The sequence below is a fragment of the Cryptomeria japonica genome, chromosome 7 (assembly GCF_030272615.1).
Source record: "Cryptomeria japonica chromosome 7, Sugi_1.0, whole genome shotgun sequence".
Lineage (NCBI taxonomy): Eukaryota > Viridiplantae > Streptophyta > Pinopsida > Cupressales > Cupressaceae > Cryptomeria > Cryptomeria japonica.
Genome location: NC_081411.1, coordinates 35,526,442 through 35,553,064, shown reverse-complemented (window position 1 = coordinate 35,553,064; position 26,623 = coordinate 35,526,442).

The following is a 26,623-nucleotide window of genomic DNA, read 5'->3' as shown; positions in this document are numbered from 1 at the left end:
TATTCCAATTTTTTTTACTAGGCCTATAAATTCATATTTGTAGTTTTATGCATGGAGGTCCAGGACTTTCATGTTTAGACTTTGTTTTGCTTGATTCTTGTGACATCAAAAAGTTGTTTGAAAATCCATTATGTAGATCTCTGTTATAAGTGTGGTTGCCATTGCACCAAAAGATCAACCTTTTAATGCCCGATAGAACCAATAGAATTATAGAATCCACAAGAGGTGGTTAAGACATGTCACAAACCCAAGCACTACGCTACATAGCATAAGGAGACCAAGGGCGCACACCTTGCAACAATCACCCCCTAGAGAAAGCCAGGGGTTTGAACTTGTGATCAAGCTCTGATACCACTTGTTACAAGTGTGGTTTCCATTGCACCAAAAGATCAACTTGTTAATACCTGATACAACCACTAGACTTATAGAATCCATAGGAGGTGGTTAATCCATGTCACAAACCCGAGTACTATGCTAAACAAAATAAGGTGACCAAGGGTGCAAACCTTGCAATATATATCAAGTCTATTTTTCTAGAATATTCACTAAGTATCTCTTATTTTAATCATATCTCATATCTAGTAGGTATCTCTTATTTTTCTAGGGCACTTAGTGCCATAGTTCTAGTGGGTTAGGGAACCTAGTGCCATAAACCCTCCAAAAAGGGCTCAAAATCAAATGTGTGTGAGTGTTGGTTCCTATCATTTATTGTCTGATTTTGATATGACCGTTAGAAGTTGGCCTAAATTAGGTAATACTTTGTGAACCCTATATAAAGGCATCATTTCTAATTTATTTTCACCCAAATCACATCTAGCAATTTCATAAGTTACAAGTCATATCATTGAGCAAGCATTATTGAATAAGTATCTTCATATTTGAGCATTATGGAGAAACAACGTACATGCAAGTGTGTTTTCATGATTTATCTTTTTATGTCTTGTCATGTCATGTTATTGCTTCAACCCTTGAAGTACTTATCCAAGGATAATTGCATCACAACCATTATCAAACCTAAGGTAATATCATTTCCATTTAACATTTCATTTCAAATTTAGCCTTTGCCCTACTAGGGGTAATCTCTCTTTTCTTCATCATCATAGTTGTAGTGGAGGTGGAAACACTAACACAAGATTTATATTAAGCATGCCCATACACAACACAACATTTTCCTTCTTCTCTATGTGCAGGTTACAGGTCCAACAACCAAAATTTATGGAATTATGTAGAGAAAATTGAGAGATATAGTTACAAACGTTGAATAGGAAAAAAGCCTAGGTCACGTTGATTTGCACACTCGACAGACACCTTTTGATGAAAATTTGGATGAAACTCTCTACATGGCATCCTAATCCAAAATTTATAGTTTCAACTGATGGAACCACTTGCAAGTCTAAGGCACTTGGTACACTTGACCAACACTTTCAACTCTAGATTTTAGTGATAGGTTCCATTATAGATTTACCCTTTTAAATTATCTTTCTGTAAAGGGGAAAATTAGGTGAGGGGGAATTTCACAACAAAGAAGGAGAAATCACCAAATCACCTATTTTTTGCTTGGGGAGATGATGCCTTTACATTCAAAATAGGGGGTAAATCTACTAGATTTAGACACTAATTAGATTAGGGCTGAATACTAAGTAGATTGATTAAAATGGAATGTGTTTGACCCTCTTTTGTAAGTTGACTAGTTGTATTGAAACTAAGTGCTGGAAGTGAAGACAAATATGAGAAAACAATGAGCTATAGATTCAAAATTTCATCGTGCACCTATATCTAAGAAGTTTGAGATTATTCAAAGCTACTCTGTGATATCTATCAAAAGTAGCAAGGATCATGTGTTCGGACCAAGACATCCACCCTCTTGGTCCTTTGAACTTTCCGCGTGTTGAAAAGGGTTCTTTCGTCTCTACAAATAAAGCTTAATTCCAGAGGTACAACTCTACACCCATTTCCTACACACAAAAGGAAAAGGAAATGTGTTGGGAATAGGGATTTTCCTTTAGGTCAAACCCCAGTTTTGGAATTAACCAAGTGGTTGAAATAATGTAATTGAAATGACTAAAAGTAGAAATCCTCCTCTTTGAGGGGCTGTTGAATTGATTGAAAATGAATTGGTTATACCTCCTTGTGAAGTTTTGCTTTCCTTCACATGGAATTATGATTTCACAATTAGAATGATGATCTCCTCTTCATTGCTTGAAATCTTGACTCTATTGCTGCTCCAAATCTTGAAGGAAGACTAAAAATGATCAATTTCTCTTGAATGCTTGAATTCTTGATCTCTTAGATGCTTGAAGACCTCTTGTGTGTTCATGATAGATGTACAAATGAAAGGGGAAATCCTCTTATATACTTTCTTGTCAGATTGATGAATTAATTTCTCGACATATGCTGACATAGAGGGGTGTTTCCTCCTCAAATTTGAGATGGGTCAAGGGGTCCAATTTAGGTCCCCTTTAGGGAGGACCATGACACAACACCCTGGTCTTGCCCTATTTTGGGGCAAGATCAAGGTGGCAATGTGGTGCACCTTTGAGTTGAATGGTGTTTTTGACATGTGTGAACATAATTAGGTCCTTGATTAGGACAAGGGGCACAAACACTAAGGTGAAGACCCAAATGTGATTGAAAATTGCAAGGGGTGCAATTTTAGGATGCTACATTTAGCCCCCACTTTAGTGGTAGTATGATCTTACATAAATACTATTGGTATGAGGCATTGCATTGATAATCAGTTGTTGTTATTGATGATAACTAGCATCTAGTGAATCAGATATCCAATCCACAATTCATGATTCCTTCATTCCGGAAGATTAATTAAGGTTCAGTGAGGTGCAGTTTAGTGGTTAGTGAATTATTTTAGTTAAGCATTTTTTCTTTGCAGATCTGGGAGATATGCTATGGATATGCAATTCACCTTATTGTAGGTTTGTGGCCTTCGGTGTTAAGTTTGGTGTTGGTTAGAAGATCCACCAGACCATTTTTCTAGTATAATAGTGTTTTGGTGTAGTAGCATGTAAAGGTTTGTTGTGTAGATTGTGCGGAGTAATTTTGATGGTTGTTTACATGTTTGAGGTCAATGAGAAAACTTATGGGAAGCATGTGGACATCTTGTTTTAGTCTGGATAGTTGTTTTTTAGATTGGATTGAGCCAACTTGGATTACACATTTCATGTTGCATGATATGCGGTTTTTGGAAGCCGACATGGAATTGATCTAATTTGATGGTGTAGATATATTAGTCTGATTAATATGATCATTTGGGAGGATGTGGGTGTTAGAAAAAATATTGTATGAATGATTGTGCATAGTTTCACATGCGCAGTTGAGAGATCTATGCTCTAGTATGTGATAGAGTAGAGAAAAATATAGCAGAAAGATAGAACAGTGGCAGAAGATTAATTGCTCTTAACTAGACTACTTTTTTGCATTTGTAGATGATACTATTCAGTTCTGTGGAGGCAGAAAAGCGAGACCATGTGATTAGGACCTAATCCCACTTTTGCCAACACATTGGGAATACGAAAGAGTCTAGGGAGATAGCTCACTTTGGCTACTTCTTGTGAGAAAGAGAGAGCCAAGGATTATATCTTAGGTTTTCTATTCCTCTTTTTGTATGTGATGAGAAAAATAGGGTTTGATTGATCAATTAGACAAGGAGATGAACAATGAAGCACATATGAATTGAAATTGCACAAACTTGTAGATCTAAAACTAAGATACTAAGAGCAGAGGAAGGGGAGGAATTTGGATGTGCACCTGATACTAAAAACTGAGCCAAACTGACCAGGACTAGGGTGCCACACCCCTGTCCCTGATAGATTTGGGAAATTCTGAGGGTTTTGGGTTGTACTTGTGCGTTTTCCTAAGTTGAAAGTCCTCTAGGGTACCTGTTTCTACACCTACAATTGAAAAGAGAGGGTTTGGGTGGCTATATAAGGTTTTTCCTCAGTCAACCCCTATGTTGGTGATTTCCACCTCCAAAAATAGCTGATAATGTAATGAAAATGTGTGTGCTAGAACCTTGTGTGTATGCAAGATCCTAAATGAGAAAGATAAGAAACTAGAGCTACCCTAAGCTTGAGAGTAAACCCTTAATGCATGTAAATGTAAATGTAAATAAAAATTATCAATACTTGATGAATTCTTGATGTATGTTGTTGAATGTTGTTGAATACTTCAAAGATCTACTCTTTCATTGCAAAGAAGACTCTTTATGCTCCAAAAACCTGCTCTTAGATTCTTAGAAGAAGATCCCTTCAAGTGAAGAAAGAGAACTCTTATGTATGAAACCCTAGATCTTAATTTTGACTGTAGGCCAACTTAGATATTGAATTTCCCACCAATTTCTTGGGGTTAAGCATTATAATATCATAGAATTATGCTCTCGAAATTTCGTGAAAAAAATCGAGGACCATGTGCACTGTTAGAGTAATTGGGTCTTTACTTGATTAATTAAACATTATTTGTTTAATTCTTTAAGTTTCCAATTATCTTTTTACACTTAAGCTAACATTAGGTGCATATAATTAATTATTTTAATTAATTATTATGTGCAAACCTAGGGTTTTCCCTTTTTAGGGTTTCTTGACCTATTAGAGGTTACTTTTTCTTTTCATTGTATTATCTTTTCACAATACATTTTTCTGGTGAATTGGAGCTCTCTTGTTTTTGAGAATATTTTTTCCTGTGTTTTTCTTGTTCTTTAGATTTTGCTTCATTGCTTCTCCTTGTAATAGGTTATTCGGCTTGCAGAAGATCTTCAGGCTACTGTGGGGTTGTATCTCTCAACTCTTATATGGTATCAGAGCTTTAGATCTGCAACTACCTATTCCTGTTTTGAGATTTTTGGCTTTGGAAGCAGATCTAGGGTTTCAGGAATTTTTTTGTGTACCTAGGGTTTGACCTTTTTTTCTAAGCACTTTGGACCTAAACGGACCTCACCATCATGCTCAAAAGGCCTGAAAACCCCTATGGTCATATAAAATTTGACCTTTTTTGACACTTGAGCATCTGGGTGATTTTTTTTCTCTCCAAGTCAAGTCGTACGACCCTGGCACGCAAATCGAGAAAAAAATTTTGAAAAAAAAATTGCCTTTTTATGGCATGCAGGACGAATTGTTTTGATTTAAAAAAATAAAATAAAATAAAAAATAAAAAAAAACAATTGGAAGGCCTGTAAAAAGTTTATTTAAAAAAAGGGGGTTCCCACAGATTTTCTGCACTGATGGTGTTTGTCATGGTTGTGTTCTTGGCAAGCATCATGGAGATCCCTTTCTGAAGGGGAAGCCTCTTGTGCTTTGGCACCCTTGGAGTTGATTCACAGTGATCTTATGTCATTTCCCACTCCTTCTTTTTCAGGGGCCAAGTATGTACTCACGTTTATTGATGACTTCCCCTGATGCACATGGGTGTACTTTCTTAAGTACAAGTCTGATGTCTTTGATTCATTTTGAATCTTCAAGACATTTGTCGAGAAGCAGTCTGGCTATTCTATTCGGCGGATACGTACAGATAATGGGGGGGAGTATGTGAATCAGGCTTTTCGAGATTTTTGCACTGAGCATGGTTTGCAGCATCAGTTTACTGTTCCCTACACCCCTCAGCAGAATGGTGTTGCTGAATGCAAGAATAGAACTTTATAGGAGATGGCGAATGTATGATTCAGTCCAGGTCCATGGATTCATCTTTTTGGGCTGAGGCAATCAATTGTGCCAACTATATTCAGAATCGGATGCCTCACAAGGCTATTCGATATATGACTCCTGAGGAGGCTTGGTCTCATGACAAGCCTGATGTTTCCTTTTTTCAGGTATTTGGTAGTGAGGCATGGGCCTTTATTCCTGATGCTTAGAGGAAAGCCATGGAGCGAAAGAGCCAACCACTCATTTTTGTTGGCTACTATGAGGATGTTAAGGTGTACAGGTTGTTTGATCCTGATTCCAGAGAGGTCCTGTTTCGACGGGATGTTCAGTTTGATGAGCGTCTTCCCACAGTGGATACCCTGACTCCAGTGTCTACTCCTCTACCTACTCTGGCCGTTGCACCACTTCAGGATCTTTTTGAGGATGATTCTGATGATGGTGCTGATGATCCACCATCCCCACCCCCACCATCCCCACCTCCACCTACTCCACCTCAGATGCCCAAGTGGGCTTGCCTTACTGTTGCAGCGGCAGGTCCTCTGGCTGGTGATCCTTCACATACTCATCGCACTCATTCTCACATAGTGGGTTCTATTCTTTTGAGTCATGCTATTTTAGATGATCCTCAGAAGTTTTCAGAGGTGACAGGTCACCCTGAGTGGGATTGTGCTATGGAGGAGGAGTATTCTTCTTTGATGAGGAATCATACATGGGATCTTTGTCCTCTTCCTAAGGGCAGAAAGATGGTTAGGTGTCGTTGGTTGTATCGCACTAAATATGCTGCTAATGGTTCCATTGATAAGTACAAGGCACATCTTGTTGCGAAGGGTTTTTCACAGGTTGAGGGTATTGATTACTCTGAGACATTTGCCCCTGTAGCCAAGATGAATTCCAATCGCTTTGTACTTTCTCTTGTAGCTTCTCGGCGTTGGCCTATTTTTCAGATGGATGTGAAGAGTGCCTTCTTGCATGGGGATCTACAGGAGGAAATCTACATGGAACAACCTCAGGGATTTGTGCAGGATAGTTCTTTGGTTTGCAGACTTCGGCGTTCATTGTATGGTCTCAAACAGGCCCCTCAAGCTTGGTATGAGAAGATGGACTCTTTCTTGCTCTCCATTGGGTTCTCCCGCAGTCATTTTGATCACACCGTCTACATTCAGCTTCTTGAGGGTGACATTTTGATTCTTGTGCTATATGTTGATGATCTTCTCATCATGGGTAGCTCATCCTCTATGATTCAACATATTCAGCGTTCCTTGATGGATCAGTTTGAGATGACAGATCTCGGTTTGTTGCACTATTTCCTTGGTCTTTAGGTGATTCAGTCTTATGATGGGATCTCTCTCTACCAGCAAAAGTATGCTCTTGACATGCTTTAGCACTTCGGCATGCTTGATTGCAAGCTTGCTCCCACACCATTTCAGTTAGGGGTTGTTTTGACCACAGCTTGTCCCACTCCTTCAGTCGATTCTACACTTTATAGGTAGTTGGTAGGCAGTTTGTTGTACTTGACTCACACCCATCCTGATATTTCCTTTGCGGTTGGTCTTGTCTCTCAATTCTCCCATGATCCTCATGAGAGTCATTGGCAAGCTGCCAAACATATTTTGAGGTACATTCAGGGCACTCGTTCTCATGGCATTCATTATACATCAGGGGAACCTCACATTGTTGGCTACATTGACTCAGATGGGGCTGGTGATGTCACTGATCGAAAGTCTACTTCTGGCTTTGTTTTCTGTCTTGGCTTTGGTCCTATCACATGGTCTTGCAAGACGTAGACTGCTCATGCATTATCATCTACAGAGGCTGAGTACCGCTCTGCTGTGCTCGCTAGTCAGGAGATCTTATGGCTTCGACAGTTGATGACTGAGTTTGGTTTTCCTCCTAATAGTCCCACTGTTCTTTAGTGTGACAATCAAAGTGCTATTCATATTTCCCGCAACCCAGTAGAGCATCAGTAGATGAAGCACATTGAGCTTCACATGTATTTCATCCGTCAGTTGATTCAGGATGGTGTTCTCATTTTGGAGTACATTCCCACTTTTGAGCAGGTTGCAAACATCTTCACAAAACCTTTTGCATCGCCGCGCTATCTTCAGTTGCGCTCTATGCTTGGGGTGAAGGAGGTTGTCCTTGTGGGGTCTTTATGAGGCCTTCCTTCCTTCTTCTTCTTTTAGTATGTTCTTTTATCTCTTTTTGGAGAGGAGTTTTTTCCCACTATTTTTTCTCCTTTGTCTCCGTTTCATAGAGATTTCATTGTATTTGGGTACCTGATCAAGCCTTGTTGCCAAGACCCATCTTTCATGCTTTCAGTAGTTGTTCTAGGTTTTAGCTTCTCCCTAAGTCTAGCTTAAGGGGGGGTGTTAGAGTAATTGGGTCTTTACTTGATTAATTAAACATTATTTGTTTAATTCTTTAAGTTTCCAATTATCTTTTTACACTTAAGCTAACATTAGGTGCATATAATTAATTATTTTAATTAATTATTATGTGCAAACCTAGGGTTTTCCCTTTTTAGGGTTTCTTGACCTATTAGAAGTTACTTTTTCTTTTCATTGTATTATCTTTTCACAATACATTTTTCTGGTGAATTGGAGCTCTCTTGTTTTTGAGAATATTTTTTCCTGTGTTTTTCTTGTTCTTCAGATTTTGCTTCATTGCTTCTCCTTGTAACAGGTTATTCGGCTTGCAGAAGATCTTCAGGCTACTGTGGGGTTGTATTTCTCAACTCCTATATGCACTTTGCACATGGTTCAACCAACTTTTCACCAAATTTTAAGGGTTGTTAGATATGATGATATTAGAGAGAATCCCAAAATTATAGCTGATTTTGAGATGTTTTGATATGCAAAATCGAGCCTTAAAGGTAAAAATAGGACGTAATTAGGGTTTATAATTAAATGATTTATTGGAGGAACAAAATAAAAAGGGGCACACTTAGGGTAAAGGGCCCAATTTTATGATGTATGAAGTGATGAAATATGACTCTAGATTTAATTAAATTAATTAATTAAACGCTTAAAGGGAAATTACAATGCAAGATGAAAATAGACTAAGGCGGGTGCTAAACTAAGCGTGGAGTTGTACCACCCTAGAAAGGGTGTACAATTGATAACTCTACATTTAGCCCCCACTTTAGCGATCATATGACACTACGTCCATATGCAAGCTAAAGTAAAGAAAAGTAATCATTCATGAAAATGGATATATCCACAAGTTGTCAGATGAAGCCCCCAATGGTATCTGTAGTAAATAGTTAGGAACTGCACCTTAAAAAACCACATTTTAGATAAATTAAAAAAATCACCTAAATGCTTACTAAGGAAGGTGATGAAAATTTGAGGGTAGCTATATGCCCCCCTATTTCGGCTTGCTAATTTAGTGATTTGAAAGAGGGTATCATGTTTACCACATCGAATTGTGAAAGAAGATTGATGACAAATGCTCACAAGAAGATTTGATACAAGATCAAAAGATAATGGAGAATCATTTGGTAAGAAAGAGAACTAAACCTAAATTCCAACACAATAAAGAGTGTGAGGATTTGAGAGCTCTCTAACACAAGATGAAAAGATTTAAATGGAAACAAATGCAAGAAATATAATCCAAAAATGCAACTCCATAAAGGAAATTGGAAAAGAATGGAGTATTGAAATGACATCAAAGAGAGATTATTTATAACAACACTCTTCTAAAAGAAGGCAAGAGATCCCCATCAGGGACATGCATGTTCACAAAATAGAAGAGTTTATTATAAAAGATGCTACTCAATGAAGGATGAATGATCAAAGACTTCCAACACCAAGGAGGAGGTCCTAATTAAGGATATTTACTTAAGATCCCCATTAGGGATGCTTGTTCCAATATGAGAGAAGAAATTCAAATAAGAATAAATCTCTACAATCAATAAGAAATCCTTATAGAAGACACTAATTCACAAAGGGGAAACATTAATCTTAAGAAGGAAAACGTTTGAAATCACTCTTGCCCCCCCTCATATAGGGAGAAGAGATGAGATAGAAATAGGCTATTATGTTGCTTCAAAAAGTATGATTGCATGTGAAATTGTACCATCATGAATGACAATGAGCCCCTAGTAAGTGAGCTACCAATGTCACATAATGATGAAAAACATAATAGCCATTAATGTTATTTAAAGACATGATAGATTGAATGAGGTATTTGAATATGAAATGTTAAATGTTGTGTTAATACAATGATGATCTGGTTAATACTGAGAGGGGGGTGAATCAGTATTAATAGTAATGGAAACTTTTAACACCAAAATAAATTTATCACTGATCTGAGAACATTCAACACATAAACCAACTCTTCATAACAAATTTCTCACTTATGCAAACTTAATAATCAGATCAACCATCAACTCAATATCAGATCAACAAATGCATTTACCAACTTATTAACTAATTAGAATGCTTCAACAGCCAATTCACCATCAATACCAGTAACCATTTTAAGATCTCTGAACAAACATAACCTGTCTTAACTAGTAATCAGAAGTAAAACGTGAACATCAAAATAAAAGAATTCCAAACATGAACACCAAAATTTTGACATGGAAACCCAAATGGGAAAAACCATGGTGGGAGTTGGCACCCACTAAAATTTGTACTCTTTTGAAGTACGCCCTGTTAGGAGCCTACAATACGCCTAGTTAGGAGCAGAGGTCTAAGGAGTCACCCAGTTAAGGGATTTACCTATCACTCTAGCTAGGAGCTTAATGATCTATTAGGATCAACCTCATGAGAGGATTTACCACCCTTTTTGAGAGCTGTCCTATTAGGGGACTTAAGTGATAAAGGCCTGTTAGGACCTACCTGGTTAAGGGATTTAAGCTACTGTAACTATTAGGGAACAACAATAAAAAGTGATCTATTACTTTGCCCTTTCAACTTGCTAAATCAGATCCAGTTATGCTTCACTATCTGCAACACTCTAGCAGATCGCTATTTTCTCTAGGACAACTTAACTCAATCTCCTAATACCATCGACACATAAAACATCAACTTCTTCGTCCTAAATATACATCTCAACTAGGTTGGCAAATAAACCCTAATTACATCAGTTGACACTAGTTTCCATCAATGACAACACAAGTAACTGAACATGTCTTCATTCCTCTACCACTATAGTCATCCATCATCATCTCATCTACATCAGTTATGCCAATCATGCCAACATTCTCCCTCTTTGGCATTGATGGAAACACCAATCAGTTATATAATTACAATGATCATTATCATCTGCAACTTGCTTGCCGGTAACACTCATCTACTAGGTTTCCTCCTTTTATCTTCTCTCATATCTAATTTTGTTCTTCTGCCCCTTTCTAATAGATTCCTTTTCTTCTCAAGGTTAATCACCAATTTTTATCATCTTTTCTCATATTTGACTTCTCTTTTCTTCTTCCCATTCCTTTTCTTCTCCCACTTTGACAACAATGCCAAAGGTGAAAATGTATCACTTGTCTTCAATTTTGCTGCTGCCTCTTCCATCATCTCAAATTTGCATCAGAGTTGCTCCCCCTACAGAGTAGTCCACATATTCATCAATCCTTCATGAAAGATAAATATGAAATCCATAGGATTGATGCATCTCCAACATCTTAATTCTTTTGGTGTAGGGGTCTAACCCCTAGTTTACCTCTAAGAAACTCAAAGGTAGCCTTCGGTAAGGGTTTAATAAAGATATCAACTAGCTAATCTTTACTCTGCACATATTCCAACTTCACCTCCTTCTCCTGAACTCTTTCTCTTAAGAAATGATACTTCAACTCTATGTGCTTGGTTCTAGGATGAAGTACACGGTTCTTAGAAATATTTATTGCACTTGTATTATAGCAATAGATAGTCAATGGTTCAGACATATCTATTTTGAATCCCTCTAGTACATCTCTCATCCATATGGTCTACATGCAATTCATGGATGCAACAACATACTCAGCTTCAGCTATAGATGTTAGGAGTCCCACAGATACTGAGAAGGGGGGGTGAATTAGTATTTGACCGGTAAGAAGAATTTTTTAACTTAAAACATGCAGAACATAATATAACAGTGTACCAGTATGCAAGAAATAATGCAATAAATAGAATCAAGAACATCCACATGAAAAGTACACCATAACACAAGATTTTAACCAGGAAACCCGGTGTGGGAAAAACCTCAGTGGGATTTGTGACCCACAATATTCACTCATTGGCCAATAAGAGAATATTACTTACAATAGGGGCCTGCACATGCAGGAAGGCCAACTGCCTAGAGCTCACTTCTCAATGGGAAGTCTTACTAACTTACAATAAGGATTATACAAATCCAATATCTTGTACTTCTTTACAATAGCATCTTCAATGCCTGATTCAGTACCAGTTCCTGCTCTGTTCTTTACATATACCCCTTGACCTATATTTTGCACATTAGGTTTGCCTACTATTTTCCTTAATGCTTCTACATCACACATCTCAAATGTCTACAATGATCTCTTTTATATATAAGAGTCATTTTACAATTAGCCAAGTCGGCTTATACATTTTTCCAATAATAAACAAAATATAATATAACAAGATCCTGTCGGCCTCTGTGCCGATATACTTCCTTTCTTCTGTGCTAGTGCCAGTGTAGAGTGTGATCTGTTGATGCCAGTGCACTAACTTGCCGGTGCTATAAGATTGCAAGGTTTCCATCAATGACAAAACCTTCAATCACATACAATGTCTCATTGGAGTGTGCATATGCCAACAATCTCCCCCTTTGGCATTGATGACAACACTCATGAGAAATTTCAAAAACGGTATCCAAAAATGTATAGTCCAAAAAAAATGTTACCAAAAATATGAGAGCTCCCCCTAAGCATATGATTCTTGTGATTTGAATTTTCTCATCCCACTACTCCCCCTTTGGCATCAATGACAAAGGTTGTCAAGATGTCAGTAGAGTTTGTGGTTTCAACTATCCATAAACTCAACCTTGTAGCTGGGTAGTTATAATTTGAAAAAGATCTCCCAAAATCAAGTTTATACTATCCATAAACTTCTTGCTATCTTTTATTGTTGTTTTTGTTCTCTTCACTGTACCAGTGAGATGCTGCAAATGTTTTGCCGGTGTTTTGCTTCCCTGTATTAGTGCCTCAGAAATTTCCTTCCGCAAAGATGCTAGATGGTCCAATCTTGGACTTAGTTTAGATCTCAAATGTTTTGCCTTATTTATTATTCTTTCTTTCTCTCTTTCCAATTTGAGTAGTTCTTCCTCATAATTTGTTATCTTTTCCTCAAAAACTAATAGTGTATCAGGTGAGTTGACAAAACTATCTGCAAGTTTATTGATCTCATCCTATACCTTGCTCATTTTCTTGTCAATATCTACAATCAAAAAGTTTGTTTTATAGGTATCTTTGTACAGATTTTTGTACTCTTTCAACAAATTACATAATTCTGATAGGAGTGTGTCAAAATCTCTATTACACTTCTTTATTTGCTCATCAAAGAATTTCTGTTTTTCAATTTCTATCTTATCCTTCACTGAATCTTCCTTTATTTTCTCAATGTTTTCTAAGATATATTTACATAGTGTATCCAATTGTCCTAAAGAATCTTTGTTATCTATATTACAGTTGGGAGCTATTACCTTCAAAATTGGTATGGTATCATCAATTGCTTTGTAAGCCTGTGAGCTACAGTCGGTTATTTTCTTGATAGAATCAAGTAGTACCTCAGTCACATTTGTTGGTTTGTATCCTGATGATGATCCAATAATCTGAGTATCGGTGGAAGTAACCAAGCTTGTATTGACCTCTGGTAGGTCTATTTGTGTCTGCATTTCTTTAAGCACTAGTTTTCCTACTTCACTAGTTGCCGGTGGCACTGTTTCTTTATTTACCTGTTCTGGTTGTTGTTGTTTTGGAGCCTTTAGCTCTGTTTGTTTCTCTGTATGTTTCATTGCCTTGGTCTGTGTCTCAATCTTTACCTTTTTCTCTTTATCTTCTACCAGTTTATCAATTTCCCCTGCTACCAGAGGCTCACTAGCCATATCTGACTTATCAGTTGTATCTTTGTCTACTACTATGTTGATCTTCTGAGTATCAACATTCATAGTATATAGGACTTCAGGATTAGGATTATTATCCTCTACATCCATACTCTCAGCTACCAGTTGATCTTCAGTAGTTGTTGATTTTACCGGTGGAGTAATCAAAGGAGGTGGGGGTAAGTTGTCTCTAACCTTGATACTCGGTGGTCCACCAACTTTTCCTTTGCCCTTGTCTCTGTCTTTCTGATAAACCTTTATAGGTTTGGGGTTACTGTACTCTTCTTGTTTTTCTTTTTCAACCAGGAATATATCCCAACCATTTTCTGTTTCCTCTGTCACCTCATTAACTCTTCCTACCATTAAAGCAATGTACCAGTGTGCAATAGAAAATACTGTCTGGTTTGCTTGAGCAATTAGGTCATCAATTTCTTATGGAGAGTTTACTGGATATACAACAAGTAACTTTTCAATTTTTATTTTCTTATCCAATTCTATCACTGCCTGTCTTCTTGCCTCTAGTCTTCTGAATAATTCATCTGGTATTTCATTGACTACTTCCATCAAAAATTTCTTGTACATATCCATGTGCAATATAACACTATTTTCAACTTGTTCTTTCTCATCAGCTGTGAGAGTGTCATATATTTTCTCTATATTCTTCAGTTTACCTTCCTCTGTGATTTCATTCAGTAGTATATCAAGAGGGGCCAAGTCTTTGTTTGTCCTTTTCTTCTTCTTAGGTGTCAGTTTCTTTTTTGGTGTGGCCTTTCTAATCGGAGATCTTACTGCTTGTTGCTTTTGCCTTGTCCTCCTAGGTGAGGGTGTGGTTGCCGGTGAGGGATCTCTTTTTCTCACAACTCTTTTGAAAGTTGTAGGCATGTCACTTCTTGAAGAAGTACCTACCGGTGATAGGTGAGTTTCAGGCTATGGAGCTGCTAACTCATCTTCTATTATGCCCGTTTTCTTCAATACATCTTCTTTGATGGCTTTTGCTTGTCTAGACCCTTTCCTTACATCTACCTCAACCTTTTTCACCCTTTTCTTTGATTGAATTTGTCTTTCTTTCAATATTTTTTGCACTACCAAATACTTCTTCCTTAGGTTCTCTGGGGGCTTGCAAAAGTGCTTTAGCATATGTTTCAACTATGTGATCATCTGTTTCATATCCCATCTTAGTTACCCAAAGTGTCCTTGGGATGACAACTTCCATCCAGATTTCATCTTTCTTGATGACAAAGCATATATCATCTTTGTATTTGTCTACAATCTTCTGTGATAACCTTACTCTTTTCTTCATTTTGGTCTTTAATGCTTGGAAAAAGTCATGAATATTGTTTTCCTTGTTCTCACCCATGTTATTGAATAGTTTAGTCAATTGTTTGCCTACCGGTATGTCATATCCAAGTTCTTTGTAACCTATACCAGGAACCTATTTTGTTATATGTAGCATTGGACATACTAACAAATTTCCAAATCTGAAAGTTCCTTTCTTGTCCTTCTTGATCTTTCCAAGGTTGTCAATTAATTCATCCTTTAACCATTCACATATGTCAATTTTTGCATTATCTGTGACCATGTCATAAGCACTCTTAATACATAAACTTGAAACTGAATTGAGTCTATTAGCATGAGTAGCTTTATACCCTAATATCATACTGATGAATCTCACATTGATATCTTTTACATCATTATCCCTTAGAGACCTCTTGTTGAATGTTGCACCAGTTAGGTTTATAACTAGGTCATTGGGAACCTTCTTGGTTTTATCTGGTCTCTTACCAGTGGTCGATAACCCTGTGACAGCTTTCACAGCTTCCTTGGTGATTTTATGGATTGCATCTAACTAGAAAAATTCTCCATGTACCCTGCTCAAAACTATCCTAATCACATCCTTTGGAAATTCAAGAATGCTAAGGATCTCTGTAAATCCTAGGGTCTCAATGATCTTGTGTTCATCCTTTACATTGCTGGTATTATCACATATCATAGTTTTAAACATGGTTTTAATTTCCTCATCTCCTAACTCTTCAATGTTGCAGTGGATGTACATTCTGGGGTCTTCAGCATATACAACTCCTTTTGGAATTTGAGAAAAAGCACCTAAGGTATCATCCTTCTTTTCTATCTCGGGAACTAACTAAAATATGGGCCTAGGTCTTTTTATTACTTCAACAATAGTAGGGTTTGCTATATATTCAATTGTAGAGGTGGATGCCATGATTAAATACCTTTTACTACCTTGGATGGATGATTGCTTGGAGTGTGCTTGCTTCTTGCTCGAAATGCCTTAGCTCAGAGTCTTCGCGCTCTTTGAAAATTTGAAATCTCGATGAAATGAAAAGGAGCCAAAACCTTACTTTTATAGTGTCTTTTTGCCATCTACCACATTAATTGCATGCCAGTTAAGTATTCACTTAACATTGTTTGCTGGTAATAAGTAATTTCCAACTTCTTATCTCTAACCGAGGGAATAATAGCACATGTATCAATAGATTACCAAACCCTCAAGGAAATTTTCTTCAATTAGATGAAGAAATTCCTTCCGGTGAAGCATCACTCTATCCTGCTGGTGAAGTATTGGTGGGTTCTACTGGTGGAGGAGTATTCCCAATATTTAGATCACCTTTTCTAATCCATTGTTTTGAGAATTCTTGCTTAACCTCTTCAACTTTTTCTTTACCTTTCAAGCTAGAACTTTTGTTGTCTACTGGTGTTCCTTTACTTCTACATAATTTAGCAATATGCCCAATATTGTTACATGCATAACAAGTTACATTATTTTTCTGAATAGCTTTCCCATAACCTATGTCGGTTTGTGTCCTGCATTGATTAGATAAATGTCCAAATCTTCCACAAACATAACATCCCACATTCATTCTGCAGTTTTCAAAGTTGTGACCTACTTTGTTGCATTTAGAACATTGACCGGTGGGTGTGTTGATATTTTGATAATTTCTAGATCTACATTCATTTGCTCTATGACCATACTTATTACAGTTAAAGCATTTTCCATTGAATTTATAAGCATTAGGTTGTCTTACCGGTTTGCTGTGATCCTGAGTATTTGTAGTACCGGAGATTTCACCAACTTCAAAGCCAATTCTAGAAGTGTCACCTTTAGGTTTTTGATTCTTTAGCAAGGTGCCAAGTTCTTCTGAGCTTTTCTTGAATTTTTCTTTGTGTTGATTTGCAGTTTCTAGTTCTCTTTCTAAGACTTCTTTTTGTCTCATCAGTTCATTTGAATCATTCTAAGTATGCATCAGATCTGTCTTCAACATGTCATTTTCATAGCTAAGTCTTGTGTTCTCATTTGCTGCATCACTTAGTCTTCTGGTCAATTCTTCTTCATTCTTCTTCCTATCCTCAATCTCTTTGCAAAATCTCATAGTCATATCTTGCATTTCATTTTTTGTTGTCATGATCTCTTGTTTCATCTTGCTTATCATATCATTAAGTGATTCCTTTTCATCATTCTCATTTTGCAATTTTTCACAAAGTTCTCTTCTCTTATTTCTTGCAACAGTAAAATTTTCTTGAAGTGCCCGAATGTTATCTTGAGCTGCCCTTAAATCATCTTCTAGTTTGATATTTTTCAATTTTTCTGCATCATAGTCTGTAAGAGCTCCTTCAAGTTGTTTCATTAGATTTTCCATCTTTACCAGTGTTAAGATCTTCCTCAAGATGTTAGGCTTTTGAAAATAGAGGACCAAGCTCTGATACCAATTGTTAGGAGTCCCACAGATACTGAGAGGGGGGGGTGAATCAATATTTGACCGGTAAGCAGAATTTCTTAACTTAAAACATGCAGAACATAATATAACAGTGTACCGGTATGCAAGAAATAATGCAATAAATAGAATCAAGAACATCCACATGAAAAGTACACCATAACACAAGATTTTAACGAGGAAACCTAGTGTGGGAAAAACCTCGGTGGGATTTGTGACCCACAATATTCACTCACTGGCCAATAAGAGAATATTACTTACAATAGGGGCCTACACATGCAGGAAGGCCAACTGCCTAGAGCTCATTGCTCAATGGGAAGTCTCACTAACTTACAATAAGGATTATACAAATCCAATATCTTTTACTTCTTTACAATAGCATCTTCAATGCCTGATTCAGTACCAGTTCCTGCTTTATTCTTTACTTATACCCCTTGACCTATATTTTGCACATTAGGTCTGCCTACTATTTTCCTTAATGCTTCTACATCACACGTCTCAAATGTCTACAATGATCTCTTTTATATATAAGAGTCATTTTACAATTAGCCAAGTTGGCTTATACATTTTTACAATAATAAACAAAATATAATATAACAAGATCCTGTCGGCCTCTATGCTGGTATACTTCTTTTCTTCTGTGTCGGTGTCAGTGTCCTGAGTGCCAGTGTAGAGTGTGATCTGTTGATGTTGGTGCACTAGCTTATCGGTGCCATAAGATTGCAAGGTTTCCATCAATGACAAAACCTTCAATCACATACAATGTCTCATTTCAGTGTGCATATGCCAACAGTAGATTGAGAAACACATGATTGTTTCTTGCTTGTCCATGCCACTAGTCTTCCTCCAAGTATAAAAGCTCCACCGGATGTGCTTTTCCTATCATCCACATTACCTACCCAATCTGCATTAGTAAAAACATCCAAAGTGAAATCTCCTTTGTAGGGATACCATAATCCATAATCTAATGTTCCTTTGAGATACCGAAAAATCCTTTTCACAACCATCATGTGTCTTTCCTTCTGTCCCTTTTGGAATCTAGCTACTAGACCAATAGCATGGGCAATATCCGGTCTTCTATGAACAACATAATGTAGCTTTTCAATCATGGATCTATAATCCTTTTCACTAACAGTAGGAGAATCATCTTTCTTTGATAGTTTACAACCTATTACCATCGGTGTACCTATCAGTTTGCATTCTTCCATGCTTAAAGTCTTCAACACTTCTTTAATATACTTGCTTTGACAAATAAAAATACCATGATCCAGTTGTTGGACTTGTAAACCAATAAAGAACTTTATTTCACCAATTAGAGACATTTCAAATTCCTTTTTCATCTCTTCAGCAAAATTCATACTCATATCATCATTGCCACCAAAAATTATGTCATCTACAAAAACCCCTACAATCAGCATCTTATCTCCATCAGTATTCAAGTATATATTACTATCCTCACTGGTTTGTTGAAATCCAATCTTGATCAAATGTACATGAAGACTCTCATACCATGCTCTCAGTGCTTGCTTAAGACCATACAAATATTTATGCAACTTACACACCATGTATATATCATTAGTGAGGGAAAAACCATCCAGTTGTTCAATGTATACGTCCTCTTCTAGGATTACATTTAAAAAGGCTGACTTGAGATCCATTTGATAGACTTTGAAACCTTTATATGTAGGAAATGCTAGTGGCATCCTTACACCTTCTAACCTAGCAACCGGTACAAATGTTTCACCATAATCTTCGCCTTCTTCCTGTGCATATCCTTTGCAAACCAACCTTGCTTTATTTCTTACAACTTTTCCTTCTTCATTCAACTTATTCCTAAAGACCCATTTTGTTCCAATGACAATCTTATTCTTTGGTCTAGGAACAAGTGACCATGTCTAAATTTTCTCAATTTGATCTAATTCTTCATTCATTTCATTCACCCAATCATCATCTTTCAGTGCTTCCTTAACTATCTTGGGCTCCATTGTAGAGATCAAACAAGAATTTTCTCTAATCTTTCTCCTGGTCTGCAAACTTGCATTCTTATCACCAATTATCTGATCTTGTGAGTGATTTCATCTGACATATCTAGGTATATCCTATGTCGGTTCTGCATCTTTCGCTTCTAATTCTTCAGTTAGTTCTCCCTTTTCTTCCCCACTATCATCATTTACCGATTGAGCACCTAATACTGCATTTGTCGGTTGATCATTATTCTGTGCTTCTGGTTCAATGATCACAAGTCTTTCATCCTTATCACCCTTTTCAGGTTCTGATCTACTTGAACCTTCAAATTTATTTGACAAATCATCCACCTTCACATTAGCACTTTCAACAATTTTCTTAGTTCTCTTATTGTAACATTTATATGCCTTACTCTTAGAAGAGTAAACAAGAAAAAATCCTTTATCATATTTTGCCTCAAATTTCTCAATGTAGTTATCCTTCTTAATGAAACATTGACTTCCAAAGATTTTAAAATAACTTACACAGGGAGTTTTACCATACCATATCTCATAAGGTGTCTTATTATTGTCTTTCTTCATAAGTATCTGGTTTATTGTATAGACTGCAGTACTAACCACTTCTCTCCAAAAAATCTTAGGCACAATACCTTGTAATAACATTGTTCTAGAAGCATCAACAATTATTCTATTCATCCTTTCTGCTATGCCATTTTTCTGTGGTGTCCTTGGAGTAGACATCTACCTCTTGATACCCTATTCATCATAATACTTAACAAATTCATCAGATGTGAATTCACCTCCTCGGTTTGATCTTAAACATTTCAAGTTCTTATCGGTCTCATTCTCAACTAGAGCTTTGAATGTTTTAAATTTACTAAAAGCTTCAAATTTCTCCTTTAAGAATGTAACCCACATCATCTTGGAATATTCATTGGTAAAAAGCAGGAAATATATATCACCAAAATAACTTTTTGTTATCATAGGGCCACAAAGATCAGTATGTACCAAGTCCAAAATATTCTCATATGTACACTTCTTACTTTTAAATGAAATAGAGTTCATCTTACCAATTTGACAATCTTTACAAATCACATTATCTAGTTTAACAATTTGTGGCAGTCCTCTTACAACACCTGACTTACTTACCTTCACCAAGTTATCAAAATTCATATGACAACATCTCTTGTGCCACAACCAGCTATCTTCCATTCTTGCAACTAGACAATTATTGACATTAGCATTCAAATGAAATAAGTTACCTCTAGTTTTCTTCCCGGTAGCAATCAGTTCATCATTACCTCCAAGAATTCCATAGATTCCACCATTAAACTCAAGCAAATATCCTTTATCATTGAGTTGTCCAACACTTAACAGATTATGTTTTAGACCATAAATCCTGTAGATCAGGAATTCGATTAACATCAAAGCAAATAGAAATTAGCTAACCACAAAAGCCAAATTGCAATGAAATAAATCCTAATTACACTCAATAGAAGAATTGAAAACAAGACATTCAAAATACATAAGAATCCATCACCAATGTCTCTTCTAATTGACCTCCATTGTCCTTCTTTCTCCTCAAAGTAGTGGATTTGTGTGGATCTCACCTACAAGTGCAAAAGCATGAAGCAAGATTGATTTTGATAGCACGAGGATACTAGAAGCGTGGTTGATTGATTCGATTCCAAAATGTGATTAAAAATCCTCCTTTGATTGAAGAAACTCATCCAATTTATAGACAAATTGGAGAGAGGACAAGATTAGCATGAAATTGATATTAGACGCAATTGATTTCAAAAATGGCAAAATTGAGTTGAAGAAGGTTATGACACCTTCTATGTCATGAATTATGACACATTGCCCATGCAAAGGTTAGAGGACTAAAAGCTTATGACATCTTGCTATGCCAATGGTATGACGCATGAGAAATTCATGCTTCCACCGAAGCACAAAAATAGGGAGAGACTAGAGAGGAATTGATTAGGTGGAAATTGAATTTAGAAAATGAGGTGGAAATTAGGAATTAGGAAAATTAGAAATAAGGTTAGAAATGATGAATTGGAAATTAGGAAATTAGAAATTGATGAAATTAGAAAATTAGGTGAATTAATTAATAATTTTTCATTCATTAATTAATTCACAAAAAGAGGGGGAATTAATTAGCCAATTAAATAAATATTTAATTGTGACAAGAAGACTTAGGATAAATAAATAAATTATTTAACCTAGAGGGAAAATGACAAACAAGATTAAATGAATAAATCATAAAACCCTAGAAGATGAATTAGAAATGCAAGGACGACAATTAGGTTTTGACAAAAGATAATTGATGTAGGGTCGATTTGATCATGATTCTGACTGACAAAGGACCAGCGTTGATAAATGATTAAAATTGGTTGACAAAAATCAATGACAAATTGACCAAGATTGACAAGGAGATCAAATTGAAAAGTGCCAATTGACATGATTAAAGAAGACAAGGATCGATGATGAATTGATCGCAAAATGACAAAATTAGCAAGGACAAGGATCGATGACGAATCGATTGCAAAATGATGAGATTGACAAGGACAAGGATCGATAAAGAATCGATTACAAAATGACGAGATTGACAAGGAAAAGGATCGATGACAAATCGATCGCAAAATGACGAGATTGACAAGGATAAGGATTGACCAAAATCATGACTAAAGATTGTTATCGACAAGACCTAATTTGAAAGCGAGAAAAATGAGGAATGTAGAAGAAGGACTCGATGCTCACAAATGATAAAGACCAAGTGCACAACATAGAAGAAATATTAATGTGATGCAAGAACCCTAAAATAAGGCAATGCGCAAATGTTAAAGTATGACTCCACAAGCGTTGACCATTTTTAGATGTCTACATTTTGCCCCTCTTTGAGACAATGCGATTCTAAGCGTTTTTTCAAAGAACAATAATGAAAATTCCCCAGACAATAACAATGACATATGCATGCCCCCTCGAGGAATTGGCCGAAAAAATCCAGAAAAGAGGCCAAGTGATCGATAAGAATGACATAAGATGATAGGTTCGAACAGACTGCCAAGACTAATGGAAGAAATGATAGTAAGCAGAAATTAGACAGAGGATAGTTAGAGATGAAGGAAAACTTGCTTTTGCAAATGCACATAAGTAGGTGAGAACCTTTATGTAATGTAGCAAAGCGGATGCAGAGCATCATGGCATTGAAGGCAAGAGCTGGAACGCAACCCCTTTTGCAAAAGACAGACACATTGCACACAAGGAATGAGTGAAGCATCCTAGGGTGCATACATCAAGGGTTGAGGTATGTGCGGTGTTCACAAAGAGAACGTACTTATCACAGACACCCAAGGATATAGTTGCCCCAGTTTGTGACAAATATTCCACAAACAACAAACACAACCAAAAACAAAAGGGATCATGAACCATCCCGGTCACTCTAAATCACTCAGTGACATCATCGAGCAACATAGGAACATGATCGAAGCCAAAGATAAATTAGTAAAAAGATAAGACACACAAATTCAACCAAGTCAAACAAATAGACTGATCATCATTGTCAAAAGTAGAAAGCAAGAATGATCATGCTATCTGGTTTCAGGGAATGCGGTACCCCATCTAAGACAGGACACAGTCTGGTTTCGAGTATACCACACCCTATATAAGACCCATGATAATAGTGACAAGGACAAATGATATTGATGTTGATTGATTGACATGACAATTTTGATCAGTTTGAATGCTTGGTTTGATTGAAAAGTTCGTCTATTAATGCATGATTTCATTAAAGCACAATGTTTGATTAATTGTCGTTAGATGTATGCTTAGCGATCTGTCTATGCACAAAGGGGACCATTTATTACCAAAGAAATTGTTTTTGGATTTTTTCAGGACATTATTTGATTTTTAGGGATTTTTTCAGGACATTATATGATTTTTAGGGATTTTTTTCAGGACATTATATGAGTTTTTTTTGGAGATTTTTTCAGGACATTATTTGATAAGAAAGCTCTAGCCTGCATGTAGCCCCAATGAAATTGTGAAAGACATATACAATGACCAGGACCAAAACATATGCACAAGGACTGGAAACCTGAGTATGCAAGACAATGATGTTGACCAATCATAGGCCTAGAACAGAACATTGGGTCAGGGCAAGGATAATCGTGATAAACCTGCGAGGGGACAGTACAGCTAGGAGTCATGATAGATAATGGAACAATAGTCTTTTACACATGGCACCTGTTTGCCAGGTTTTCACCATGGTACTTTCCCAAAGTGCCTGTTTGCCAAGTTTTCACTAGAGGGTGAATGATTTTTCTTTACTCAATTTTTTCACTTTTTTTTTTTTTTTTCACTTTTTGATTTTTTTGTATTTTTTGAGGATCATATTTGAAGAACTGCTGTCAGAAAAACTATGCCCAGTACTTTTGAAGGTGCATGCTATTTAAAGGATTAGACAGAGGTTCACCGTCTAGGGTTGCAAGCTAATATGCCCCCGAGCCATAGTCTGCAGTAACTATGAAAGGTCCAACCCAATTAGGCTCAAACTTTCCTTTGATGATGTCAGTAGACTGTGTATTCTTTGGGTTCACCTTGAGGACCAAATCTCCCACTTTGAAGTGTCACCCTTTGACCTTCTTATTATAAGAGTGACGGAGATGATTTTGATATGCTTGCAAATGTGTCAGGGCTGTCTGACGTTTCTCATCTAACATCTCAAGCTGATGCAACTGAGAAACTCTGTGTGTCTCATCATCAATCAAATGTTGCAGGAAACACACAAAGAGGGAATTTCCACTTCCAAGGGTAAAATGGCTTCCGCACCATACACCAAGGAATAAGGTGCTGCGCTAGTAGGTGTGCGGATGGAAGTGCGATAAGCCCATAGTGCTGGATTCAACTATACATGCCAATCTTGACCAGCGTCATTGACAACCTTTTTCAGGATCTTAATGATGGTTTTATTGGATGCTTCGGCTTGACCATTACTTTGTGGATAGTAAGGACTGGAGAAATGGTGTTGGCTGTGAAACTTTTCACAAAGTTCCTTGACATCTTTATTTTTGAATGGACGGCCATTATCTATGACAATTGCAAGGGGAACCCCATATCTGCATATGATATAATTCAGTAGAAACTTTGAAATTTGAATACCAGTGATATAGGTCATGGGGATAGCCTTGATCCATTTTGTAAAGTATTTTGTGGCTGTGATGATGAATTTGTGTCCGTTTGCCGATGTCGGGTGAATCTTGCCAATAAGATCCAATCCCCATTGAGAAAAGGGCCATAGAGATATGACAGAGTGAAGTTCTTGGGCTGGCGCATGAATGTAATTTCCATGTATTTGACATTTGTAGCATTTCTTGACAAAATCATGAGCATCCTTTTCCATAGTGGGCCTATAATATCCAGCACAAACCAACTTTTTAGCTAGACTCAGACCATTGAAATGGCTCCCACATATACCATCATGAACCTCGCGTAAAGTCGTTTGTGCCTCGTTAGAATCCAAATACCTGAGGAGGGTGTGGTCAAAGGAATGACGGTAAAGGGTATCTGCGATGATGACATATTTGGCAGTTTGGCGTATGAAGGCTTGATGTTGGTTAGAGAAAAGGTTAGGTGGTAAGGCTTGGGATTTCAAATACTGATAGATGTCATTGTACCATGGGGAATTAAGACCAACAAGAACACACATCACATCTGCTATCAAAATTTCAAAAGAAGGGACAAGCAACTGTTTGACCAAAAATTCACATCTGTCCATAATGTGGGGCATATTTAACATGGAAGCAATAGTTGCCATAGCATCTGCTGACTTGTTTTGTATTCTTGGAACTTGACTGAAATGGATATTAGTAAATTTTTTCTTGAAGAAATCCACCATATGCTTATAGGGGAGAAGCTTTTCATCCTTCGTTTGATAGTCATCATTCACTTGACGGATGACTAACTGGGAATCTCCATAGACTTGCAAATGTGTAATGTTCCAGTGGATTGCTACTCGGAGTCCTATGACCAAAGCTTCGTATTCTACAATATTATTGGTGCAATGGAAAGTTATTCTATAGGATTTGGGAATAGCATCACCTTGAGGGGTGACAAACAATATACCTACTCTAGATCTGAATTTGGTATGGGATCCATCAAAATATAATTTCCATTCATTAGAAGATGTGATAGCAAAGACTAATTCATCTGGAAAATCTGTCAACATTGGATGATCATCATGAATAGGTGCCTCTACAAGTTGATCTGCTATGATTTGTCCGTTTATTGCCTTTCTCTCAATGTACTCAATATCAAACTCACTTAGGATCATAGCCCACTTTGCTAGGCGACCTGTCAAAGCTGCCCTACTAAGCAAGTATTTCAAGGGATCAATTTTTGCAACTAGCTATGTCTGATGATTTAACATATAGTGTTGAAGCTTCTGTGTTGCAAATACCACCGCTAAACATGCCCGTTCAATAGTTGAATAATTCAGCTCATAGCCTACTAGTGTCCGATTGATATAATAAATAGCCCATTCTTTGCCTTTCTCATCCTGTTGGGCTAAGAGAACTCCCAGTGCCGTTTCAGTTGCAGAGATATACAATATGAATGGCTTCCCTTTTATAGGAGGCATTAGAATAGGTGGCGATAGTAGATAATCCTTGAGAGTTTGAAATGTTGATTGACATTGCTCAGTCCATTTAAAAGTGACACCTTTATGCAATAAATGTTGGAAGGGATGACATTTATCTACCAATTGAGCTATAAACCGATGGATTGACTAGAACTTCCCTTGCAGACTTCTTAGTTGATGGAGATTGGAAGGAGGAGGCATTTCCATTATTGCTTTGACTTTTTCTAGGTCCACTTCTATACCTCTGTGAGAAATAATATACCCTAATAATTTGCTGGCTGTGACACCAAAGACACATTTCTTTGGGTTGAGTCTAAGCTTGTAGGTTTCCATTCGATCAAAGATTGGGCCAAGGATGGCTAGATGACTATCACTTGTGATGGATTTGCATAATAGGTCATCAACATAGTCTTCCATCAAAGTATGCATAAAATCATGGAAAATTGTCGTCATAGCTCTTTGATATGTTGCGCAAGCATTTTTAAGACCAAAAGGCATCACATTCCAGCAGTAGGTACCCCAAGCACATGTAAATGCAGTATTATGTTGAGCTTCAGGAGCAATGCGAATTTGATTATATCCAAAATAACC